Source organism: Ranitomeya imitator, chromosome 6 (assembly GCF_032444005.1).
Source record: "Ranitomeya imitator isolate aRanImi1 chromosome 6, aRanImi1.pri, whole genome shotgun sequence".
NCBI lineage: Eukaryota > Metazoa > Chordata > Amphibia > Anura > Dendrobatidae > Ranitomeya > Ranitomeya imitator.
Window position 1 is genome coordinate 549,867,028 of NC_091287.1, and position 25,588 is coordinate 549,892,615.

General features: G+C 52.4%; 1 protein-coding gene across 1 annotated transcript in view; it reads right to left on the bottom strand.

The window, feature by feature from the left end:
• The window catches only part of TRAPPC9 (trafficking protein particle complex subunit 9), a 645,843-nt gene that overhangs the window by 605,683 nt on the left and 14,572 nt on the right, over nt 1–25,588 (bottom strand). The gene's annotated exons all lie outside the window — the stretch shown is intronic.

Consider the following 25,588-nt stretch of genomic DNA (forward strand, 5'->3'; position numbering starts at 1 on the left):
GCGGCTGCTAGCCAGCTAAGCTCTAACAGGCAGGTGGTTGTTACTTACCTGCCTCTTGTGCACGGTGCTGTTTTTCTCCAGCATACAGCTGTCACAGAACGCTCCTGCCGGGGATTCAGCTGCATGTGCTGACATGCCGGGGCGAAACTTCCGAGGGCATTCTGATTAGACAGCGGAATCCGGCTATCAATCAGAATGACATTGGAAGTTTCGCCCCGTCGATAGAGCGGACCAGAAAAGAAGCCTCTGCTCTGTAGAACTGATGTCAGCAGAGGTTTCTGAATCTCCGGCAGGAGCGGTCTGTGACATCTCTGCGCCGGGCACAACAAACAGGTAAGTGGCAATTACCTGCCTGTTAGTGCTTAGATACATTTTTTGTTACTTCACGGATATCCCCTTTTAGACTTACAAGAGATAAAAGCAATAAACAAAATGATTTGAGGGTTATGTCAAAACTAAAAGAAAAGTCAAAGATGCTCTAGGATTTTTACAGGATGAATATGGTGAAATGGTAAAAAATTACGGTATGTTGAGGAGCAGAACTTTAAGGGTATGTTCACACGTTCAGGATTTCCATCCTTTTTTTTTCAGGACAGTTTTTTTTAAAAACTGCAGCTCTTGGCAGAAAACGCAGGTCCTTTTTTTGTCCTTTTTTGATGCGTTTTTTGATGCGTTTTTTTATCCTTTTTTTATGCAGTTTTCTATGCAGAGACTGTGTGTTTCCTAGGAAGCTTTTTAGGGCTAAAATGGCTGAAAATACCCTAACCCTAACCCTACCCCTACCCCTAACCCTACCCCTATTCTAACCTTAGTGAAAAGAAAAAAAAAAAATTCTTAATTTTTTTATTGTCCCTACCAATGGGGGTGACAAAGTGGGGGGGGTGTCATTTACTATTTTTTTATTTTGATCACTGAGATAGGTTATATCTCAGTGATCAAAATGCACTTTGGAGCGAATCTGCCGGCCGGCAGATTCGGAGGGCGCACTGCGCATGCGCCCGCCATTTTGCAAGATGGCGGCGCCCAGGGAGAAGACGGCCGGACGGACACCGGGTAAGTATAAGGGGGGGAGATTAGGGCACGGGGGGGGCATCGGAGCACTGGGGGGGGGCATCGGAGCACGGAGGGGGGCATCGGAGCACGGGGGGGCGGGATCGGAGCACGGGGGGGCAGCCACACTCCGCCCACGCACTTCCGCCCGCTCCCCCGCACTTCCTGCTGCAGCGGTTCTGCACATCAAATCGCAGTAAAACCCGCAGATATATTTTTGATCTGCGGGTTTTACTGCGATTTTGACCTCACAATGGAGGTCTATGGGTGCAGAACCGCTGCGGTTCAGGAAAAAGAAGTGACATGCTCCTTCTTTTTTGCCGCAGCTATTCTGCGCGGCTTTTTAAACGAAATTACGGACCATGTGCACAGCAGTGACTGTTTTCCATAGGGTTACATTGTTATGTACCCTGCATGGAAAACTGCTGCGGAACCGCAGCGGCAATACCGCTGCGGTTCCGCAGTAAAAAACGCACTGTGTGAACATGGCCTTAAAGTCTTATTTTCAGTTTTCTCTCAGAAAGTAATTGTAACATCAACTGATTTTCACTGGACTACCGAAGGAATAGAAAAATCCACACTATCCATAAACAGAGAGATGGTGAGGAATCACGGAGCTAACATAAAAGAATTCAAGTCTCCAGGGACAGATGAGTTACATCCTAGGGTACGGAAAGAGTTAGCCGAGGAAATTATTGAATCAATCTCAACAATGTTTGAAAATTCTTGGAGACCAGGAGAAGTCCCAGAAAATTGGAGAAGAGGTGGTCCCAGGAAATTACAGGCCAGTGAGCCTTACTTTTATACCAGGAAAGATCTTTCAGCAAACTGTTAACCAGCATGTAAGCAAGTACCTGGATGAGAATGAAGTGCTTAACCAGAGCCAGTATGGGATTGTAACTAATGAGTCATGTCAGACTAACTTAATTTCCTTCTATGATGGAATCACTGACTGGGTGGATCAGAGAAAAGCGGTACATATACTATATCTTGACTTCAGGAAAGCATTTGATAAAGTATCTCATACTTTCCTTATCGAAAAAAATGATCAACTACGGAATGGACAGGGCAACTGTTAGGTGGATTCATAACTGGCTCAGTGATTGGACCCAAAGAGTGGTCATAAATGGCTGCACATCCAGTTGGAAGAATGTCTCAAATGGGGTACCACAGGGCAACTCTGTTCAACATTTTTATCAATGATTTAGATGAAGGAATTGAGGATAAACTGAGTAAATTTGCTGATAACACAAAGCTAGGAGGGAAAGCGAATATTAACCCCTTAGTGACCGAGCCAAATTTTTGAAATCTGACCAGTGTCACTTTATGTGGTAATAACTCTGCAACGCTTCAACAAATCCCAGTGATTTTGAGATTGTTTTTTCGTGACACATTCTACTTTATGATAATGGTAAATTTAGTTCAACATTTTTTGTGTTTATTTATAAAAAAAATCAAAAATTTGAGAAAAATGTTAAAAAATTAGCAATTTTCTAAATTTGAATGATTATCCCTTTAATCCAGATAGTCATATAACAGCAAACCATTAATAAATAACATTTCCCACATGTCTGCTTTACATCAGGACCATTTGTAAAATGTTATTTTATTTTGTTAGCATTTTAGGAGGTTTAAAAATGTAGCAGCAATTTTTCATTTTTTCAAAGAAATTTACAAAATTTATTTTTTTAGGGACTTATCCATGTTTGAAGGGACTTTAGCGGTCCCATATATTGGGAAACCCCCAAACGTGATACCATTTTAAAAACAGCACCCCTAAACATATTGAAAACTGCTGTCAGGTACTTTATTAACCCTTCAGGTGCTTTACAGGAATTAATGCAAAGTGGTATGACAGAAATGAAAATGTGTATTTTTACCACCTAAATGTTGCTAACTTCTAAACAGATTACTACAGCCGTCAGACTCTAAGGCCACTATTTGGTCATGAATTGCCATGGCAAACATCAGGAACACAAAATCATGATCTGAGGGCACCAATTGGGATAAAGAGGAAGCCCCCACACTCTGTTAACCATTTATAATGATATAGTCACTATTGACAGCAGCATCTAAGGGGTTAAACAGATTTAGAAGGTGCAAATACTGATCGTGGCTGGTGCAGCAAGTTGTCAGCTATAGTGTACAGCCGACAGATGATGGATTGTCACCTGTATGGGGAGGCTATTCTCCTATATCTCAGGTCAGTTAAAAGACGTATTGGCGGTCATTAAGGGGTTAAAGAAGAGAGAGAGAAAGGAATCAAAAAGATGTAAATAAACTGGAGCAGTGGGCAGCAACTAACAGAATGTTTTTTAACAGGGGAAAATGCAAAGTACAACATCTGGGTAAGAAAAATGAAAAATAGCATATACAGAATGGGAGGAATAGAACTAAGTAACAGCACGTGTGAAAAAGACTTGGGTATACTAATAGATCACAGACTGCACACAAGTAGTTATAAAATAAGGGTTCCTCGGTCACATAGGGGCTAACGTCCAAAAGCCCCACATAAATTATAATTGTGTGTACAGAGAACGCTCTGCTGTGCACCCTTTTCGGGCGTATTTGCGTGTACGCCTCCAGTAGGAAAAGATGGCCGAAAATTATGAACGGCAGAGTACACGTTCACTGTGTCGGCACCAAGATAGCCGTACAGACAGATAACTGGTGTGCAGCACCTACAGGGGGGGTCCTTAAGTCTTAGGCCATGTTCACACTTAGCGGTTTTTACCGCGGAACCGCAGCGATTTTGCAGCTGCGGGTCCGATGCAGCTTCCATTGCGTTTACAGTAATATGTAAATATGGAAACCGCAAACCGCTGTGCAGGAAAAAACGCGAGGGAACGCAGCGGTTTACAACCCGCAGCATGTCACTTCTTTGTGCAGAATCGCGGTGGTTCTGCACCCATAGGAATGCATTGATCTGCTTACTTCCTACATGGGGTTGTGCGGATAATGTGCGCGTGGTACCCGGGGTGGAGGAGAGGAGACTCTCCTCTCCTCCAGGCCCTGGGAACCGTATTTGTGTAAAAAAAAAAAAAAAAAAAAAAGAATTAAAATAAAAAATAATGCTATACTCACCTCCCAACGCTGCACGCGGCCGTCCGGTCTCAGGTTTGCTATGCGAGCAGGACCTGCGGTGACGTCGCGGTCACATGACCGTGACGTCACGAAGGTCCTTCTCGCATAGCATCTCTGGAACCGGACCGCCGCGTGCAGCGTTGAGGAGATCGGGACGTCAGAGGGTGAGTATATCATTATTTTTAACATTACTATTGATGCTGCATATGCAGCATCAATAGTAAACCAGTTCAGGATAAACACGCAGCGGAACCCGCAGCTCAAACCGCGACAAATCTGCAGGGATAACCGCAGCGGGTTTGCCCTGCAGATTTATCAAATCCGCTGCGGGAAAACCCGCAGCCCCCTTCCCACATGTGAACATAGCTTTAGGATCCACACCATGCAGGGACCTGTCATTACAGGGCAGTAGGAGGGCAACTATTGCAAATGATATAATTGGTGATATGGGCCCTTATGTGCAGAGTATTCAGGGGCCCTACAATGCAAGAGGGATACAGAGTCCCAGCAGAGCACAACAGTGATGGATACTAAGATTTATAATGAAACGGGCATTATTACAAGTTACCGGTATAAGAGCCACATAGTGACGGTATCAGGGGCCCCAGCAGCCGCCTGTACTCAGCTCCTATATATCAGGTGTAAGGGCCACATAGTGACGGTATCAGGGGCCCCAGCAGCCGCCTGTACTCAGCTCCTATATATGAGATGTAAGGGCCACATAGTGACGGTATCAGGGGCCCCAGCAGCCGCCTGTACTCAGCTCCTATATATCAGGTGTAAGGGCCACATAGTGACGGTATCAGGGGCCCCAGCAGCCGCCTGTACTCAGCTCCTATATATGAGATGTAAGGGCCACATAGTGACGGTATCAGGGGCCCCAGCAGCAGCCTGTACTCAGCTCCTATATATCAGGTGTAAGGGCCACATAGTGATGGTATCAGGGCTCCAGCAGCCGCCTGTACTCAGCTCCTATATATGAGATGTAAGGGCCACATAGTGATGGTATCAGGGCTCCAGCAGCCGCCTGTACTCAGCTCCTATATATGAGATGTAAGGGCCACATAGTGATGGTATCAGGGCTCCAGCAGCCGCCTGTACTCAGCTCCTATACATCAGATGTAAGAGCCACATAGTGATGGTATCAGGGCCCCAGCAGCCTGTACTCAGCTCCTATATATCAGGTGTAAGGGCCACATAGTGATGGTATCAGGGGCCCCAGCAGCCGCCTGTACTCAGCTCCTATATATCAGGTGTAAGGGCCACATAGTGATGGTATCAGGGGCCCCAGCAGCCGTCTGTACTCAGCTCCTATATATCAGGTGTAAGGGCCACATAGTGATGGTATCAGGGGCCCCAGCAGCCGCCTGTACTCAGCTCCTATATATCAGGTGTAAGGGCCACATAGTGATGGTATCAGGGGCCCCAGCAGCCGTCTGTACTCAGCTCCTATATATCAGGTGTAAGGGCCACATAGTGACGGTATCAGGGGCCCCAGCAGCCGCCTGTACTCAGCTCCTATATATCAGATGTAAGAGCCACATAGTGACGGTATCAGGGGCCCCAGCAGCCACCTGCACTCAGCTCCTATATATCAGGTGTAAGGGCCACATAGTGATGGTATCAGGGCTCCAGCAGCCGCCTGTACTCAGCTCCTATACATCAGATGTAAGAGCCACATAGTGATGGTATCAGGGCCCCAGCAGCCTGTACTCAGCTCCTATATATCAGGTGTAAGGGCCACATAGTGATGGTATCAGGGGCCCCAGCAGCCGCCTGTACTCAGCTCCTATATATGAGATGTAAGGGCCACATAGTGACGGTATCAGGGGCCCCAGCAGCCGCCTGTACTCAGCTCCTATATATGAGATGTAAGGGCCACATAGTGACGGTATCAGGGGCCCCAGCAGCCGCCTGTACTCAGCTCCTATATATCAGGTGTAAGGGCCACATAGTGATGGTATCAGGGCTCCAGCAGCCGCCTGTACTCAGCTCCTATACATCAGATGTAAGAGCCACATAGTGATGGTATCAGGGCCCCAGCAGCCTGTACTCAGCTCCTATATATCAGGTGTAAGGGCCACATAGTGATGGTATCAGGGGCCCCAGCAGCCGTCTGTACTCAGCTCCTATATATCAGGTGTAAGGGCCACATAGTGACGGTATCAGGGGCCCCAGCAGCCGCCTGTACTCAGCTCCTATATATCAGGTGTAAGGGCCACATAGTGATGGTATCAGGGGCCCCAGCAGCCTGTACTCAGCTCCTATATATCAGGTGTAAGGGCCACATAGTGACGGTATCAGGGGCCCCAGCAGCCACCTGCACTCAGCTCCTATATATCAGGTGTAAGGGCCACATAGTGACGGTATCAGGGGCCCCAGCAGCCGCCTGTACTCAGCTCCTATATATCAGGTGTAAGGGCGACATAGTGACAGTATCAGGGGCCCCAGCAGCCACCTGTACTCAGCTCCTATATATCAGATGTAAGGGCCACATAGTGATGGTATCAGGGGCCCCAGCAGCAGCCTGTACTCAGCTCCTATATATCAGGTGTAAGGGCCACATAGTGACGGTATCAGGAGCCCCAGCAGGCGCCTGTACTCAGCTCCTATATATCAGGTGTAAGGGCCACATAGTGACGGTATCAGGGGCCCCAGCAGCCGCCTGTACTCACCTCCTATATATCAGGTGTAAGGGCCACATAGTGACGGTATCAGGGGCCCCAGCAGCCGCCTGTACTCACCTCCTATATATCAGGTGTAAGGGCCACATAGTGATGGTATCAGGGGCCCCAGCAGCCGCCTGTACTCAGCTCCTATATATCAGGTGTAAGGGCCACATAGTGACGGTATCAGGGGCCCCAGCAGCCGCCTGTACTCACCTCCTATATATCAGGTGTAAGGGCCACATAGTGATGGTATCAGGGGCCCAGCAGCCGCCTGTACTCAGCTCCTATATATCAGGTGTAAGGGCCACATAGTGACGGTATCAGGGGCCCCAGCAGCCTGTACTCAGCTCCTATATATCAGGTGTAAGGGCCACATAGTGATGGTATCAGGGGCCCCAGCAGCCTGTAATCAGCTCCTATATATCAGGTGTAAGGGCCACATAGTGACGGTATCAGGGGCCCCAGCAGCCGCCTGTACTCAGCTCCTATATATCAGGTGTAAGGGCCACATAGTGACGGTATCAGGGGCCCCAGCAGCCTGTACTCAGCTCCTATATATCAGGTGTAAGGGCCACATAGTGATGGTATCAGGGGCCCCAGCAGCCTGTACTCAGCTCCTATATATCAGGTGTAAGGGCCACATAGTGATGGTATCAGGGGCCCCAGCAGCCGCCTGCACTCAGCTCCTATATATCAGGTGTAAGGGCCACATAGTGATGGTATCAGGGCCCCAGCAGCCGCCTGTACTCAGCTCCTATATATCAGGTGTAAGGGCCACATAGTGACGGTATCAGGGGCCCCAGCAGCCTGCACTCAGCTCCTATATATCAGGTGTAAGGGCCACATATTGATGGTATCAGGGCCCCAGCAGCCGCCTGTACTCAGCTCCTATATATCAGGTGTAAGGGCCACATAGTGATGGTATCAGGGGCCCCAGCAGCCGCCTGTACTCAGCTCCTATATATCAGGTGTAAGGGCCACATAGTGATGGTATCAGGGGCCCCAGCAGCAGCCTGTACTCAGCTCCTATATATCAGGTGTAAGGGCCACATAGTGACGGTATCAGGGGCCCCAGCAGCAGCCTGTACTCAGCTCCTATATATCAGGTGTAAGGGCCACATAGTGACGTTATCAGGGGCCTCAGCAGCCGCCTGTACTCAGCTCCTATATATCAGGTGTAAGGGCCACATAGTGATGGTATCAGGGGCCCCAGCAGCCGCCTGTACTCAGCTCCTATATATCAGGTGTAAGGGCCACATAGTGATGGTATCAGGGGCCCCAGCAGCAGCCTGTACTCAGCTCCTATATATCAGGTGTAAGGGCCACATAGTGATGGTATCAGGGGCCCCAGCAGCAGCCTGTACTCAGCTCCTATATATCAGGTGTAAGGGCCACATAGTGACGGTATCAGGGGCCCCAGCAGCCTGTACTCAGCTCCTATATATCAGGTGTAAGGGCCACATAGTGACGGTATCAGGGGCCCCAGCAGCCTGTACTCAGCTCCTATATATCAGGTGTAAGGGCCACATAGTGACGGTATCAGGGGCCCCAGCAGCCTGTACTCAGCTCCTATATATCAGGTGTAAGGGCCACATAGTGACGGTATCAGGGGCCCCAGCAGCCTGTACTCAGCTCCTATATATCAGGTGTAAGGGCCACATAGTGACGGTATCAGGGGCCCCAGCAGCCTGTACTCAGCTCCTATATATCAGGTGTAAGGGCCACATAGTGACGGTATCAGGGGCCCCAGCAGCCTCTACTCAGCTCCTATATATCAGGTGTAAGGGCCACATAGTGATGGTATCAGGGCCCCAGCAGCCTGTACTCAGCTCCTATATATCAGGTGTAAGGGCCACATAGTGACGGTATCAGGGGCCCCAGCAGCCTGTACTCAGCTCCTATATATCAGGTGTAAGGGCCACATAGTGACGGTATCAGGGGCCCCAGCAGCCGCCTGTACTCAGCTCCTATATATCAGGTGTAAGGGCCACATAGTGATGGTATCAGGGGCCCCAGCAGCAGCCTGTACTCAGCTCCTATATATCAGATGTAAGGGCCACATAGTGACGGTATCAGGGGCCCCAGCAGCCTGTACTCAGCTCCTATATATCAGGTGTAAGGGCCACATAGTGACGGTATCAGGGGCCCCAGCAGCCTGTACTCAGCTCCTATATATCAGGTGTAAGGGCCACATAGTGACGGTATCAGGGGCCCCAGCAGCCTGTACTCAGCTCCTATATATCAGGTGTAAGGGCCACATAGTGACGGTATCAGGGGCCCCAGCAGCCTGTACTCAGCTCCTATATATCAGGTGTAAGGGCCACATAGTGACGGTATCAGGGGCCCCAGCAGCCGCCTGTACTCAGCTCCTATATATCAGATGTAAGGGCCACATAGTGACGGTATCAGGGGCCCCAGCAGCAGCCTCTACTCAGCTCCTATATATCAGGTGTAAGGGCCACATAGTGATGGTATCAGGGCCCCAGCAGCCTCTACTCAGCTCCTATATATCAGGTGTAAGGGCCACATAGTGATGGTATCAGGGGCCCCAGCAGCAGCCTCTACTCAGCTCCTATATATCAGGTGTAAGGGCCACATAGTGATGGTATCAGGGCCCCAGCAGCCTCTACTCAGCTCCTATATATCAGGTGTAAGGGCCACATAGTGATGGTATCAGGGGCCCCAGCAGCAGCCTGTACTCAGCTCCTATATATCAGGTGTAAGGGCCACATAGTGACGGTATCAGGGCCCCAGTAGCAGCCTGTACTCAGCTCCTATATATCAGGTGTAAGGGCCACATAGTGACGGTATCAGGGGCCCCAGCAGCCGCCTGTACTCAGCTCCTCTATATCAGGTGTAAGGGCCACATAGTGACGTATCAGGGGCCCCAGCAGCCGCCTGTACTCAGCTCCTATATATGAGGTGTAAGGGCCACATAGTGATGGTATCAGGGGCCCCAGCAGCCTGTACTCAGCTCCTATATATCAGGTGTAAGGGCCACATAGTGACGGTATCGGGGCCCCAGCAGCCGTCTGTACTCAGCTCCTATATATCAGATGTAAGGGCCACATAGTGATGGTATCAGGGGCCCCAGCAGCCTGTACTCAGCTCCTATATATCAGGTGTAAGGGCCACATAGTGACGTTATCAGGGGCCCCAGCAGCCGCCTGTACTCAGCACCTATATATCAGGTGTAAGGGCCACATAGTGACGGTATCAGGGGCCCCAGCAGCAGCCTGTACTCAGCTCCTATATATCAGGTGTAAGGGCCACATAGTGATGGTATCAGGGGCCCCAGCAGCAGCCTGTACTCAGCTCCTATATATAAGGTGTAAGGGCCACATAGTGACGTTATCAGGGGCCTCAGCAGCCGCCTGTACTCAGCTCCTATATATCAGGTGTAAGGGCCACATAGTGATGGTATCAGGGGCCCCAGCAGCCGCCTGTACTCAGCTCCTATATATCAGGTGTAAGGGCCACATAGTGATGGTATCAGGGGCCCCAGCAGCAGCCTGTACTCAGCTCCTATATATCAGGTGTAAGGGCCACACAGTGATGGTATCAGGGGCCCCAGCAGCCGCCTGTACTCAGCTCCTATATGTCAGGTGTAAGGGCCACATAGTGATGGTATCAGGGGCCCCAGCAGCCTGTACTCAGCTCCTATATATCAGGTGTAAGGGCCACATAGTGACGGTATCAGGGGCCCCAGCAGCCGCGTGTACTCAGCTCCTATATATCAGGTGTAAGGGCCACATAGTCATGGTATCAGGGGCCCCAGCAGCCTGTACTCAGCTCCTATATATCAGGTGTAAGGGCCACATAGTGACGGTATCAGGGGCCCCAGCAGCCTGTACTCAGCTCCTATATATCAGGTGTAAGGGCCACATAGTGACGGTATCAGGGGCCCCAGCAGCCTGTACTCAGCTCCTATATATCAGGTGTAAGGGCCACATAGTGACGGTATCAGGGGCCCCAGCAGCCTGTACTCAGCTCCTATATATCAGGTGTAAGGGCCACATAGTGACGGTATCAGGGGCCCCAGCAGCCTCTACTCAGCTCCTATATATCAGGTGTAAGGGCCACATAGTGACGGTATCAGGGGCCCCAGCAGCCTGTACTCAGCTCCTATATATCAGGTGTAAGGGCCACATAGTGACGGTATCAGGGGCCCCAGCAGCCTCTACTCAGCTCCTATATATCAGGTGTAAGGGCCACATAGTGATGGTATCAGGGGCCCCAGCAGCAGCCTGTACTCAGCTCCTATATATCAGGTGTAAGGGCCACATAGTGACGGTATCAGGGCCCCAGTAGCAGCCTGTACTCAGCTCCTATATATCAGGTGTAAGGGCCACATAGTGACGGTATCAGGGGCCCCAGCAGCCGCCTGTACTCAGCTCCTATATATGAGGTGTAAGGGCCACATAGTGACGGTATCGGGGCCCCAGCAGCCGTCTGTACTCAGCTCCTATATATCAGATGTAAGGGCCACATAGTGATGGTATCAGGGGCCCCAGCAGCCTGTACTCAGCTCCTATATATCAGGTGTAAGGGCCACATAGTGATGGTATCAGGGGCCCCAGCAGCCGCCTGTACTCAGCTCCTATATATCAGGTGTAAGGGCCACATAGTGACGTTATCAGGGGCCTCAGCAGCCGCCTGTACTCAGCTCCTATATATCAGGTGTAAGGGCCACATAGTGACGGTATCAGGGGCCCCAGCAGCCACCTGTACTCAGCTCCTATATATCAGGTGTAAGGGCCACATAGTGACGGTATCAGGGGCCCCAGCAGCCGCCTGTACTCAGCTCCTATATATCAGGTGTAAGGGCCACATAGTGATGGTATCAGGGGCCCCAGCAGCAGCCTGTACTCAGCTCCTATATATCAGATGTAAGGGCCACATAGTGACGGTATCAGGGGCCCCAGCAGCCTGTACTCAGCTCCTATATATCAGGTGTAAGGGCCACATAGTGACGGTATCAGGGGCCCCAGCAGCCTGTACTCAGCTCCTATATATCAGGTGTAAGGGCCACATAGTGACGGTATCAGGGGCCCCAGCAGCCTGTACTCAGCTCCTATATATCAGGTGTAAGGGCCACATAGTGACGGTATCAGGGGCCCCAGCAGCCTGTACTCAGCTCCTATATATCAGGTGTAAGGGCCACATAGTGACGGTATCAGGGGCCCCAGCAGCCTCTACTCAGCTCCTATATATCAGGTGTAAGGGCCACATAGTGATGGTATCAGGGCCCCAGCAGCCTGTACTCAGCTCCTATATATCAGGTGTAAGGGCCACATAGTGACGGTATCAGGGGCCCCAGCAGCCTGTACTCAGCTCCTATATATCAGGTGTAAGGGCCACATAGTGACGGTATCAGGGGCCCCAGCAGCCTCTACTCAGCTCCTATATATCAGGTGTAAGGGCCACATAGTGATGGTATCAGGGGCCCCAGCAGCAGCCTGTACTCAGCTCCTATATATCAGGTGTAAGGGCCACATAGTGACGGTATCAGGGCCCCAGTAGCAGCCTGTACTCAGCTCCTATATATCAGGTGTAAGGGCCACATAGTGACGGTATCAGGGGCCCCAGCAGCCGCCTGTACTCAGCTCCTCTATATCAGGTGTAAGGGCCACATAGTGACGTATCAGGGGCCCCAGCAGCCGCCTGTACTCAGCTCCTATATATGAGGTGTAAGGGCCACATAGTGACGGTATCGGGGCCCCAGCAGCCGTCTGTACTCAGCTCCTATATATCAGATGTAAGGGCCACATAGTGATGGTATCAGGGGCCCCAGCAGCCTGTACTCAGCTCCTATATATCAGGTGTAAGGGCCACATAGTGACGTTATCAGGGGCCCCAGCAGCCGCCTGTACTCAGCACCTATATATCAGGTGTAAGGGCCACATAGTGATGGTATCAGGGGCCCCAGCAGCCTGTACTCAGCTCCTATATATCAGGTGTAAGGGCCACATAGTGACGGTATCGGGGCCCCAGCAGCCGTCTGTACTCAGCTCCTATATATCAGATGTAAGGGCCACATAGTGATGGTATCAGGGGCCCCAGCAGCCTGTACTCAGCTCCTATATATCAGGTGTAAGGGCCACATAGTGACGGTATCGGGGCCCCAGCAGCCGTCTGTACTCAGCTCCTATATATCAGATGTAAGGGCCACATAGTGATGGTATCAGGGGCCCCAGCAGCCGCCTGTACTCAGCTCCTATATATCAGGTGTAAGGGCCACATAGTGACGTTATCAGGGGCCTCAGCAGCCGCCTGTACTCAGCTCCTATATATCAGGTGTAAGGGCCACATAGTGACGGTATCAGGGGCCCCAGCAGCCACCTGTACTCAGCTCCTATATATCAGGTGTAAGGGCCACATAGTGACGGTATCAGGGGCCCCAGCAGCCGCCTGTACTCAGCTCCTATATATCAGGTGTAAGGGCCACATAGTGATGGTATCAGGGGCCCCAGCAGCAGCCTGTACTCAGCTCCTATATATCAGATGTAAGGGCCACATAGTGACGGTATCAGGGGCCCCAGCAGCCTGTACTCAGCTCCTATATATCAGGTGTAAGGGCCACATAGTGACGGTATCAGGGGCCCCAGCAGCCTGTACTCAGCTCCTATATATCAGGTGTAAGGGCCACATAGTGACGGTATCAGGGGCCCCAGCAGCCTGTACTCAGCTCCTATATATCAGGTGTAAGGGCCACATAGTGACGGTATCAGGGGCCCCAGCAGCCTGTACTCAGCTCCTATATATCAGGTGTAAGGGCCACATAGTGACGGTATCAGGGGCCCCAGCAGCCTCTACTCAGCTCCTATATATCAGGTGTAAGGGCCACATAGTGATGGTATCAGGGCCCCAGCAGCCTGTACTCAGCTCCTATATATCAGGTGTAAGGGCCACATAGTGACGGTATCAGGGGCCCCAGCAGCCTGTACTCAGCTCCTATATATCAGGTGTAAGGGCCACATAGTGACGGTATCAGGGGCCCCAGCAGCCTCTACTCAGCTCCTATATATCAGGTGTAAGGGCCACATAGTGATGGTATCAGGGGCCCCAGCAGCAGCCTGTACTCAGCTCCTATATATCAGGTGTAAGGGCCACATAGTGACGGTATCAGGGCCCCAGTAGCAGCCTGTACTCAGCTCCTATATATCAGGTGTAAGGGCCACATAGTGACGGTATCAGGGGCCCCAGCAGCCGCCTGTACTCAGCTCCTCTATATCAGGTGTAAGGGCCACATAGTGACGTATCAGGGGCCCCAGCAGCCGCCTGTACTCAGCTCCTATATATGAGGTGTAAGGGCCACATAGTGACGGTATCGGGGCCCCAGCAGCCGTCTGTACTCAGCTCCTATATATCAGATGTAAGGGCCACATAGTGATGGTATCAGGGGCCCCAGCAGCCTGTACTCAGCTCCTATATATCAGGTGTAAGGGCCACATAGTGACGTTATCAGGGGCCCCAGCAGCCGCCTGTACTCAGCACCTATATATCAGGTGTAAGGGCCACATAGTGACGGTATCAGGGGCCCCAGCAGCCTGTACTCAGCTCCTATATATCAGGTGTAAGGGCCACATAGTGACGGTATCAGGGGCCCCAGCAGCCTCTACTCAGCTCCTATATATCAGGTGTAAGGGCCACATAGTGACGGTATCAGGGCCCCAGTAGCAGCCTGTACTCAGCTCCTATATATCAGGTGTAAGGGCCACATAGTGACGGTATCAGGGGCCCCAGCAGCCGCCTGTACTCAGCTCCTCTATATCAGGTGTAAGGGCCACATAGTGACGTATCAGGGGCCCCAGCAGCCGCCTGTACTCAGCTCCTATATATGAGGTGTAAGGGCCACATAGTGATGGTATCGGGGCCCCAGCAGCCGTCTGTACTCAGCTCCTATATATCAGATGTAAGGGCCACATAGTGATGGTATCAGGGGCCCCAGCAGCCTGTACTCAGCTCCTATATATCAGGTGTAAGGGCCACATAGTGACGTTATCAGGGGCCCCAGCAGCCGCCTGTACTCAGCACCTATATATCAGGTGTAAGGGCCACATAGTGACGGTATCAGGGGCCCCAGCAGCCTGTACTCAGCTCCTATATATGAGGTGTAAGGGCCACATAGTGATGGTATCGGGGCCCCAGCAGCCGCCTGTACTCAGCTCCTATATATCAGGTGTAAGGGCCACATAGTGATGGTATCAGGGGCCCCAGCAGCCGCCTGTACTCAGCTCCTATATATCAGGTGTAAGGGCCACATAGTGACGTTATCAGGGGCCCCAGCAGCCGCCTGTACTCAGCTCCTATATATCAGGTGTAAGGGCCACATAGTGATGGTATCAAGGGCCCCAGCAGCCTGTACTCAGCTCCTATATATCAGGTGTAAGGGCCACATAGTGACGGTATCAGGGGCCCCAGCAGCCTGTACTCAGCTCCTATATATCAGGTGTAAGGGCCACATAATGATGGTATCAAGGGCCCCAGCAGCCTGTACTCAGCTCCTATATATCAGGTGTAAGGGCCACATAGTGACGGTATCAGGGGCCCCAGCAGCCTCTACTCAGCTCCTATATATCAGGTGTAAGGGCCACATAGTGATGGTATCAGTGGCCCTAGCAGCCGCCTGCACTCAGCTCCTATATATCAGGTGTAAGGGCCACATAGTGACGGTATCAGGGGCCCCAGCAGCCTGTACTCAGCTCCTATATATGAGGTGTAAGGGCCACATAGTGATGGTATCAGGGGCCCCAGCAGCCGTCTGTACTCAGCTCCTATATATCAGATGTAAGGGCCACATAGTGATGGTATCAGGGGCCCCAGCAGCCTGTACTCAGCTCCTATATATCAGGTGTAAGGGCCACATAGTGACGTTATCAGGGGCCCCAGCAGCCTGTACTCAGCTCCTATATATCAGGTGTAAGGGCCACATAGTGACGGTATCAGGAGCCCCAGCAGCCTGTACTCAGCTCCTATATATGAGGTGTAAGGGCCACATAGTGATGGTATCAGGGGCCCCAGCAGCCGTCTGTACTCAGCTCCTATATATCAGATGTAAGGGCCACATAGTGACGGTATCAAGGGCCCCAGCAGCCGCCTGTACTCAGCTCCTATATATCAGATGTAAGGGCCACATAGTGATGGTATCAGGGGCCCCAGCAGCCGCCTGTACTCAGCTCCTATATATCAGATGTAAGGGCCACATAGTGATGGTATCAGGGGCCCCAGCAGTAGCCTGCACTCAGCTCCTATATATCAGGTGTAAGGGCCACATAGTGATGGTATCAGGGGCCCCAGCAGCCGCCTGTACTCAGCTCCTATATATCAGGTGTAAGGGCCACATAGTGATGGTATCGGGGGCCCCAGCAGCCGCCTGTACTCAGCTCCTATATATCAGATGTAAGGGCCACATAGTGACGGTATCAGGGGCCCCAGCAGCCTGTACTCAGCTCCTATATATCAGGTGTAAGGGCCACATAGTGACGGTATCAGGGGCCCCAGCAGCCTGTACTCAGCTCCTATATATCAGGTGTAAGGGCCACATAGTGATGGTATCAGGGCCCCAGCAGCCGCGTGTACTCAGCTCCTATATATCAGGTGTAAGGGCCACATAGTGATGGTATCAGGGGCCCCAGCAGCCTGTACTCAGCTCCTATATATCAGGTGTAAGGGCCACATAGTGATGGTATCAGGGGCCCCAGCAGCCGCCTGTACTCAGCTCCTATATATCAGGTGTAAGGGCCACATAGTGACGATATCAGGGCCCCAGCAGCCGCCTGTACTCAGCTCCTATATATCAGGTGTAAGGGCCACATAGTGACGGTATCAGGGGCCCCAGCAGCAGCCTGTACTCAGCTCCTATATATCAGATGTAAGGGCCACATAGTGACGGTATCAGGGGCCCCAGCAGCCGCCTGTACTCAGCTCCTATATATCAGGTGTAAGGGCCACATAGTGACGGTATCAGGGGCCCCAGCAGCCTGTGCTCAGCTCCTATATATCAGGTGTAAGGGCCACATAGTGATGGTATCAGGGCCCCAGCAGCCGCCTGTACTCAGCTCCTATATATCAGGTGTAAGGGCCACATAGTGATGGTATCAGGGGCCCCAGCAGCAGCCTGTACTCAGCTCCTATATATCAGGTGTAAGGGCCACATATTGACGGTATCAGGGGCCCCAGCAGCCGCCTGTACTCAGCTCCTATATATCAGGTGTAAGGGCCACATAGTGACGGTATCAGGGGCCCCAGCAGCCTGTACTCAGCTCCTATATATAAGATGTAAAGGGCCACATAGTGATGGTATCAGGGGCCCCAGCAGCCGCCTGTACTCAGCTCCTATATATCAGGTGTAAGGGCCACATATTGATGGTATCAGGGGCCCCAGCAGCAGCCTGTACTCAGCTCCTATATATAAGATGTAAAGGGCCACATAGTGATGGTATCAGGGGCCCCAGCAGCCGCCTGTACTCAGCTCCTATATATCAGGTGTAAGGGCCACATAGTGATGGTATCAGGGGCCCCAGCAGCCGCCTGTACTCAGCTCCTATATATCAGGTGTAAGGGCCACATAGTGACGGTATCAGGGGCCCCAGCCGCCTGTACTCAGCTCCTATATATCAGGTGTAAGGGCCACACAGTGACGGTATCAGGGGCCCCAGCAGCAGCCTGTACTCAGCTCCTATATATCAGGTGTAAGGGCCACATAGTGACGGTATCAGGGGCCCCAGCCGCCTGTACTCAGCTCCTATATATCAGGTGTAAGGGCCACATAGTGACGGTATCAGGGGCCCCAGCAGCAGCCTGTACTCAGCTCCTATATGTCAGATGTAAGGGCCACATAGTGATGGTATCAGGGGCCCCAGCAGCCGCCTGTACTCAGCTCCTATATATCAGATGTAAGGGCCACATAGTGACGGTATCAGGAGCCCCAGCAGCAGCCTGTACTCAGCTCCTATATATCAGATGTAAGGGCCACATAGTGACGGTATCAGGAGCCCCAGCAGCCGCCTGTACTCAGCTCCTATAATCAGATGTAAGGGCCACATAGTGATGGTATCGGGGCCCCAGCAGCCGTCTGTACTCAGCTCCTATAATCAGATGTAAGGGCCACATAGTGATGGTATCGGGGCCCCAGCAGCCGCCTGTACTCAGCTCCTATAATCAGATGTAAGGGCCACATAGTGATGGTATCGGGGCCCCAGCAGCAGCCTGTACTCAGCTCCTATATATCAGGTGTAAGGGCCACATAGTGATGGTATCAGGGGCCCCAGCAGCCGCCTGTACTCAGCTCCTATAATCAGATGTAAGGGCCACATAGTGATGGTATCGGGGCCCCAGCAGCAGCCTGTACTCAGCTCCTATATATCAGGTGTAAGGGCCACATAGTGACGGTATCAGGGGCCCCAGCAGCCGCCTGTACTCAGCTCCTATATATCAGATGTAAGGGCCACATAGTGATGGTATCAGGGGCCCCAGCAGCCTGTACTCAGCTCCTATATATCAGGTGTAAGGTCCACATAGTGACGGTATCAGGGGCCCCAGCAGCAGCCTGTACTCAGCTCCTATATATCAGGTGTAAGGGCCACATAGTGATGGTATCAGGGGCCCCAGCAGCCTGTATTCAGCTCCTATATATCAGGTGTAAGGGCCACATAGTGATGGTATCAGGGGCCCCAGCAGCCGCCTGTACTCAGCTCCTATATATCAGGTGTAAGGGCCACATAGTGATGGTATCAGGGGCCCCAGCAGCCGCCTGTACTCAGCTCCTATATATCAGGTGTAAGGGCCACATAGTGACGGTATCAGGGGCCCCAGCCGCCTGTACTCAGCTCCTATATATCAGGTGTAAGGGCCACACAGTGACGGTATCAGGGGCCCCAGCAGCAGCCTGTACTCAGCTCCTATATATCAGATGTAAGGGCCACATAGTGATGGTATCAGGGGCCCCAGCCGCCTGTACTCAGCTCCTATATATCAGTTGTAAGGGCCACATAGTGACGGTATCAGGGGCCCCAGCCGCCTGTACTCAGCTCCTATATATCAGGTGTAAGGGCCACATAGTGACGGTATCAGGGGCCCCAGCAGCAGCCTGTACTCAGCTCCTATATATCAGGTGTAAGAGCCACATAGTGACGGTATCAGGGGCCCCAGCAGCAGCCTGTACTCAACTCCTATATATCAGATGTAAGGGCCACATAGTGATGGTATCGGGGCCCCAGCAGCCTGTACTCAGCTCCTATATATCAGGTGTAAGGGCCACATAGTGATGGTATCAGGGGCCCCAGCTGCCGCCTGTACTCAGCTCCTATATATCAGGTGTAAGGGCCACATAGTGATGGTATCAGGGGCCCCAGCAGCCGCCTGTACTCAGCTCCTATATATCAGATGTAAGGGCCACATAGTGATGGTATCGGGGCCCCAGCAGCCTGTACTCAGCTCCTATATATCAGGTGTAAGGGCCACATAGTGATGGTATCAGGGGCTCCAGCAGCCGCCTGTACTCAGCTCCTATATATCAGGTGTAAGGGCCACATAGTGATGGTATCAGGGGCCCCAGCAGCAGCCTGTACTCAGCTCCTATATATCAGGTGTAAGGGCCACATAGTGATGGTATCGGGGCCCCAGCAGCCTGTACTCAGCTCCTATATATCAGGTGTAAGGGCCACATAGTGACGGTATCAGGAGCCCCAGCAGCCGCCTGTACTCAGCTCCTATATATCAGATGTAAGGGCCACATAGTGATGGTATCGGGGCCCCAGCAGCAGCCTGTACTCAGCTCCTATATATCAGATGTAAGGGCCACATAGTGATGGTATCAGGGGCCCCAGCAGCAGCCTGTACTCAGCTCCTATATATCAGGTGTAAGGGCCACATAGTGACGGTATCAGGAACCCCAGCAGCCTGTACTCAGCTCCTATATATCAGGTGTAAGGGCCACATAGTGACGGTATCAGGGGCCCCAGCAGCCTGTACTCAGCTCCTATATATCAGGTGTAAGGGCCACATAGTGACGGTATCAGGGGCCCCAGCAGCCGCGTGTACTCAGCTCCTATATATCAGGTGTAAGGGCCACATAGTGACGGTATCAGGGGCCCCAGCAGCCTGTACTCAGCTCCTATATATCAGGTGTAAGGGCCACATAGTGACGGTATCAGGGGCCCCAGCAGCCGCCTGTACTCAGCTCCTATATATCAGATGTAAGGGCCACATAGTGACGGTATCAGGGGCCCCAGCAGCCTGTACTCAGCTCCTATATATCAGGTGTAAGGGCCACATAGTGACGGTATCAGGGCCCCAGCAGCAGCCTGCACTCAGCTCCTATATATCAGATGTAAGGGCCACATAGTGATGGTATCAGGGGCCCCAGCAGCCGCCTGTACTCAGCTCCTATATGTCAGGTGTAAGGGCCACATAGTGACGGTATCAGGGCCCCAGCAGCCTGTACTCAGCTCCTATATATCAGGTGTAAGGGCCACATAGTGACGGTATCAGGGCCCCAGCAGCCGCCTGTACTCAGCTCCTATATATCAGATGTAAGGGCCACATAGTGATGGTATCAGGGCCCCAGCAGCCTGTACTCAGCTCCTATATGTCAGGTGTAAGGGCCACATAGTGACGGTATCAGGGCCCCAGCAGCCTGTACTCAGCTCCTATATATCAGGTGTAAGGGCCACATAGTGACGGTATCAGGGGCCCCAGCAGCAGCCTGTACTCAGCTCCTATATATCAGGTGTAAGGGCCACATAGTGACGGTATCAGGGGCCCCAGCAGCCTGTATTCAGCTCCTATATATCAGGTGTAAGGGCCACATAGTGATGGTATCAGGGGCCCCAGCAGCCGCCTGTACTCAGCTCCTATATATCAGATGTAAGGGCCACATAGTGATGGTATCAGGGGCCCCAGCAGCCGCCTGTACTCAGCTCCTATATATCAGATGTAAGGGCCACATAGTGACGGTATCAGGGGCCCCAGCAGCCGCCTGTACTCAGCTCCTATATATCAGGTGTAAGGGCCACATAGTGACGGTATCAGGGGCCCCAGCAGCCGCCTGTACTCAGCTCCTATATATCAGATGTAAGGGCCACATAGTGACGGTATCAGGGGCCCCAGCAGCCTGTACTCAGCTCCTATATATCAGGTGTAAGGGCCACATAGTGATGGTATCAGGGGCCCAGCAGCAGCCTGTACTCAGCTCCTATATATCAGATGTAAGGGCCACATAGTGACGGTATCAGGGGCCCCAGCAGCAGCCTGTACTCAGCTCCTATACATCAGGTGTAAGTGCCACATAGTGTCGGTATCAGGGGCCCCAGCAGCAGCCTGTACTCAGCTCCTATATATCAGGTGTAAGGGCCACATAGTGATGGTATCAGGGGCCCCAGCAGCCGCCTGTACTCAGCTCCTATACATCAGGTGTAAGTGCCACATAGTGACGGTATCAGGGGCCCCAGCAGCAGCCTGTACTCAGCTCCTATATATCAGATTTAAGGGCCACATAGTGACGGTATCAGGGGCCCCAGCAGCCGCCTGTACTCAGCTCCTATATATCAGGTGTAAGGGCCACATAGTGATGGTATCAGGGGCCCCAGCAGCCTGTACTCAGCTCCTATATATCAGGTGTAAGGGCCACATAGTGATGGTATCAGGGGCCCCAGTAGCCTGTACTCAGCTCCTATATATCAGGTGTAAGGGCCACATAGTGACGGTATCAGGGGCCCCAGCAGCAGCCTGTACTCAGCTCCTATATATCAGATGTAAGGGCCACATAGTGACGGTATCAGGGGCCCCAGCAGCCGCGTGTACTCAGCTCCTATATATCAGATGTAAGGGCCACATAGTGACGGTATCGGGGCCCCAGCAGCCGCCTGTACTCAGCTCCTATATATCAGGTGTAAGGGCCACATAGTGACGGTATCAGTGGCCCCAGCAGCAGCCTGTACTCAGCTCCTATATATCAGGTGTAAGGGCCACATAGTGACGGTATCAGGGGCCCCAGCAGCAGCCTGTACTCAGCTCCTATATATCAGGTGTAAGGGCCACATAGTGACGGTATCAGGGGCCCCAGCAGCAGCCTGTACTCAGCTCCTATATATCAGATGTAAGGGCCACATAGTGATGGTATCAGGGGCCCCAGCAGCCTGTACTCAGCTCCTATATATCAGATGTAAGGGCCACATAGTGATGGTATCGGGGCCCCAGCAGCCTGTACTCAGCTCCTATATATCAGGTGTAAGGGCCACATAGTGATGGTATCAGGGGCCCCAGCAGCCGCCTGTACTCAGCTCCTATATATCAGGTGTAAGGGCCACATAGTGATGGTATCGGGGCCCCAGCAGCCTGTACTCAGCTCCTATATATCAGGTGTAAGGGCCACATAGTGACGGTATCAGGGGCCCCAGCAGCCGCCTGTACTCAGCTCCTATATATCAGATGTAAGGGCCACATAGTGACGGTATCAGGGGCCCCAGCAGCCTGTACTCAGCTCCTATATATCAGGTGTAAGGGCCACATAGTGACGGTATCAGGAGCCCCAGCAGCCGCCTGTACTCAGCTCCTATATATCAGGTGTAAGGGCCACATAGTGATGGTATCAGGGGCCCCAGCAGCCGCCTGTACTCAGCTCCTATATATCGGGTGTAAGGGCCACATAGTGATGGTATCAGGGGCCCCAGCAGCAGCCTGTACTCAGCTCCTATATATCAGATGTAAGGGCCACATATTGATGGTATCAGGGGCCCCAGCAGCCGCCTGTACTCAGCTCCTATATATCAGGTGTAAGGGCCACATAGTGACGGTATCAGGGGCCCCAGCAGCCACCTGTACTCAGCTCCTATATATCAGGTGTAAGGGCCACATAGTGATGGTATCAGGGGCCCCAGCAGCCGCCTGTACTCAGCTCCTATATATCAGGTGTAAGGGCCACATAGTGACGGTATCAGGGGCCCCAGCAGCCACCTGTACTCAGCTCCTATATATCAGGTGTAAGGGCCACATAGTGATGGTATCAGGGGCCCCAGCAGCCTGTACTCAGCTCCTATATATCAGGTGTAAGGGCCACATAATGACGGTATCAGGGGCCCCAGCAGCAGCCTGTACTCAGCTCCTATATATCAGGTGTAAGGGCCACATAGTGACGGTATCAGGAGCCCCAGCAGCCGCCTGTACTCAGCTCCTATATATCAGGTGTAAGGGCCACATAGTGACGGTATCAGGGGCCCCAGCAGCCGCCTGTACTCAGCTCCTATATATCAGGTGTAAGGGCCACATAGTGATGGTATCAGGGCCCCAGCAGCCGCCTGTACTCAGCTCCTATATATCAGGTGTAAGGGCCACATAGTGACGGTATCAGGGGCCCCAGCAGCCGCCTGTACTCAGCTCCTATATATCAGGTGTAAGGGCCACATAGTGACGGTATCAGGAGCCCCAGCAGCCTGTACTCAGCTCCTATATATCAGGTGTAAGGGCCACATAGTGACGGTATCAGGAGCCCCAGCAGCCTGTACTCAGCTCCTATATATCAGGTGTAAGAGCCACATAGTGACGGTATCAGGGGCCCCAGCAGCCTGTACTCAGCTCCTATATATCAGGTGTAAGGGCCACATAGTGATGGTATCAGGGGCCCCAGCAGCAGCCTGTACTCAGCTCCTATATATCAGGTGTAAGGGCCACATAGTGACGGTATCAGGGGCCCCAGCAGCCTGTACTCAGCTCCTATATATCAGGTGTAAGGGCCACATAGTGACGGTATCAGGGGCCCCAGCAGCCTGTACTCAGCTCCTATATATCAGGTGTAAGGGCCACATAGTGACGGTATCAGGAGCCCCAGCAGCCGCGTGTACTCAGCTCCTATATATCAGGTGTAAGGGCCACATAGTGACGGTATCAGGGGCCCCAGCAGCAGCCTGTACTCAGCTCCTATATATCAGGTGTAAGAGCCACATAGTGACGGTATCAGGGGCCCCAGCAGCAGCCTGTACTCAGCTCCTATATATCAGGTGTAAGGGCCACATAGTGATGGTATCAGGGGCCCCAGCAGCAGCCTGTACTCAGCTCCTATATATCAGATGTAAGGGCCACATAGTGACGGTATCAGGGGCCCCAGCAGCCGCCTGTACTCAGCTCCTATATATCAGATGTAAGGGCCACATAGTGACGGTATCAGGGGCCCCAGCAGCAGCCTGTACTCAGCTCCTATATATCAGGTGTAAGAGCCACATAGTGACAGTATCAGGGGCCCCAGCAGCCGCCTGTACTCAGCTCCTATATGTCAGGTGTAAGGGCCATAGAGTGACGGTATCAGGGGCCCCAGCAGCAGCCTGTACTCAGCTCCTATATATCAGGTGTAAGGGCCACATAGTGACGGTATCAGGGGCCCCAGCAGCCGCCTGTACTCAGCTCCTATATATCAGGTGTAAGGGCCACATAGTGACGGTATCAGGGGCCCCAGCAGCCGCCTGTACTCAGCTCCTATATATCAGGTGTAAGGGCCACATAGTGATGGTATCAGGGGCCCCAGCAGCAGCCTGTACTCAGCTCCTATATATCAGGTGTGAGGGCCACATAGTGATGGTATCAGGGGCCCCAGCAGCCGCCTGCACTCAGCTCCTATATATCAGGTGTAAGGGCCACATAGTGATGGTATCAGGGCCCCAGCAGCCGCCTGTACTCAGCTCCTATATATCAGGTGTAAGGGCCACATATTGATGGTATCAGGGGCCCCAGCAGCCGCCTGTACTCAGCTCCTATATATCAGGTGTAAGGGCCACATAGTGACGGTATCAGGGGCCCCAGCAGCCGCGTGTACTCAGCTCCTATATATCAGGTGTAAGGGCCACATAGTGATGGTATCAGGGGCCCCAGCAGCCGCCTGTACTCAGCTCCTATATATCAGGTGTAAGGGCCACATAGTGATGGTATCAGGGGCCCCAGCAGCCGCCTGTACTCAGCTCCTATATATCAGGTGTAAGGGCCACATAGTGATGGTATCAGGGGCCCCAGCAGCCGCCTGTACTCAGCTCCTATATATCAGATGTAAGGGCCACATAGTGACGGTATCAGGGGCCCCAGCAGCCACCTGTACTCAGCTCCTATATATCAGGTGTAAGGGCCACATAGTGATGGTATCAGGGGCCCCAGCAGCCTGTACTCAGCTCCTATATATCAGGTGTAAGGGCCACATAATGACGGTATCAGGGGCCCCAGCAGCAGCCTGTACTCAGCTCCTATATATCAGGTGTAAGGGCCACATAGTGACGGTATCAGGAGCCCCAGCAGCCGCCTGTACTCAGCTCCTATATATCAGGTGTAAGGGCCACATAGTGACTGTATCAGGGGCCCCAGCAGCCGCCTGTACTCAGCTCCTATATATCAGGTGTAAGGGCCACATAGTGATGGTATCAGGGCCCCAGCAGCCGCCTGTACTCAGCTCCTATATATCAGGTGTAAGAGCCACATAGTGACGGTATCAGGGGCCCCAGCAGCCTGTACTCAGCTCCTATATATCAGGTGTAAGGGCCACATAGTGATGGTATCAGGGGCCCCAGCAGCCGTCTGTACTCAGCTCCTATATATCAGATGTAAGGGCCACATAGTGACGGTATCAGGGGCCCCAGCAGCCGCCTGTACTCAGCTCCTATATATCAGGTGTAAGGGCCACATAGTGACGGTATCAGGGGCCCCAGCAGCCTGTACTCAGCTCCTATATATCAGGTGTAAGGGCCACATAGTGACGGTATCAGGGGCCCCAGCAGCCTGTACTCAGCTCCTATATATCAGGTGTAAGG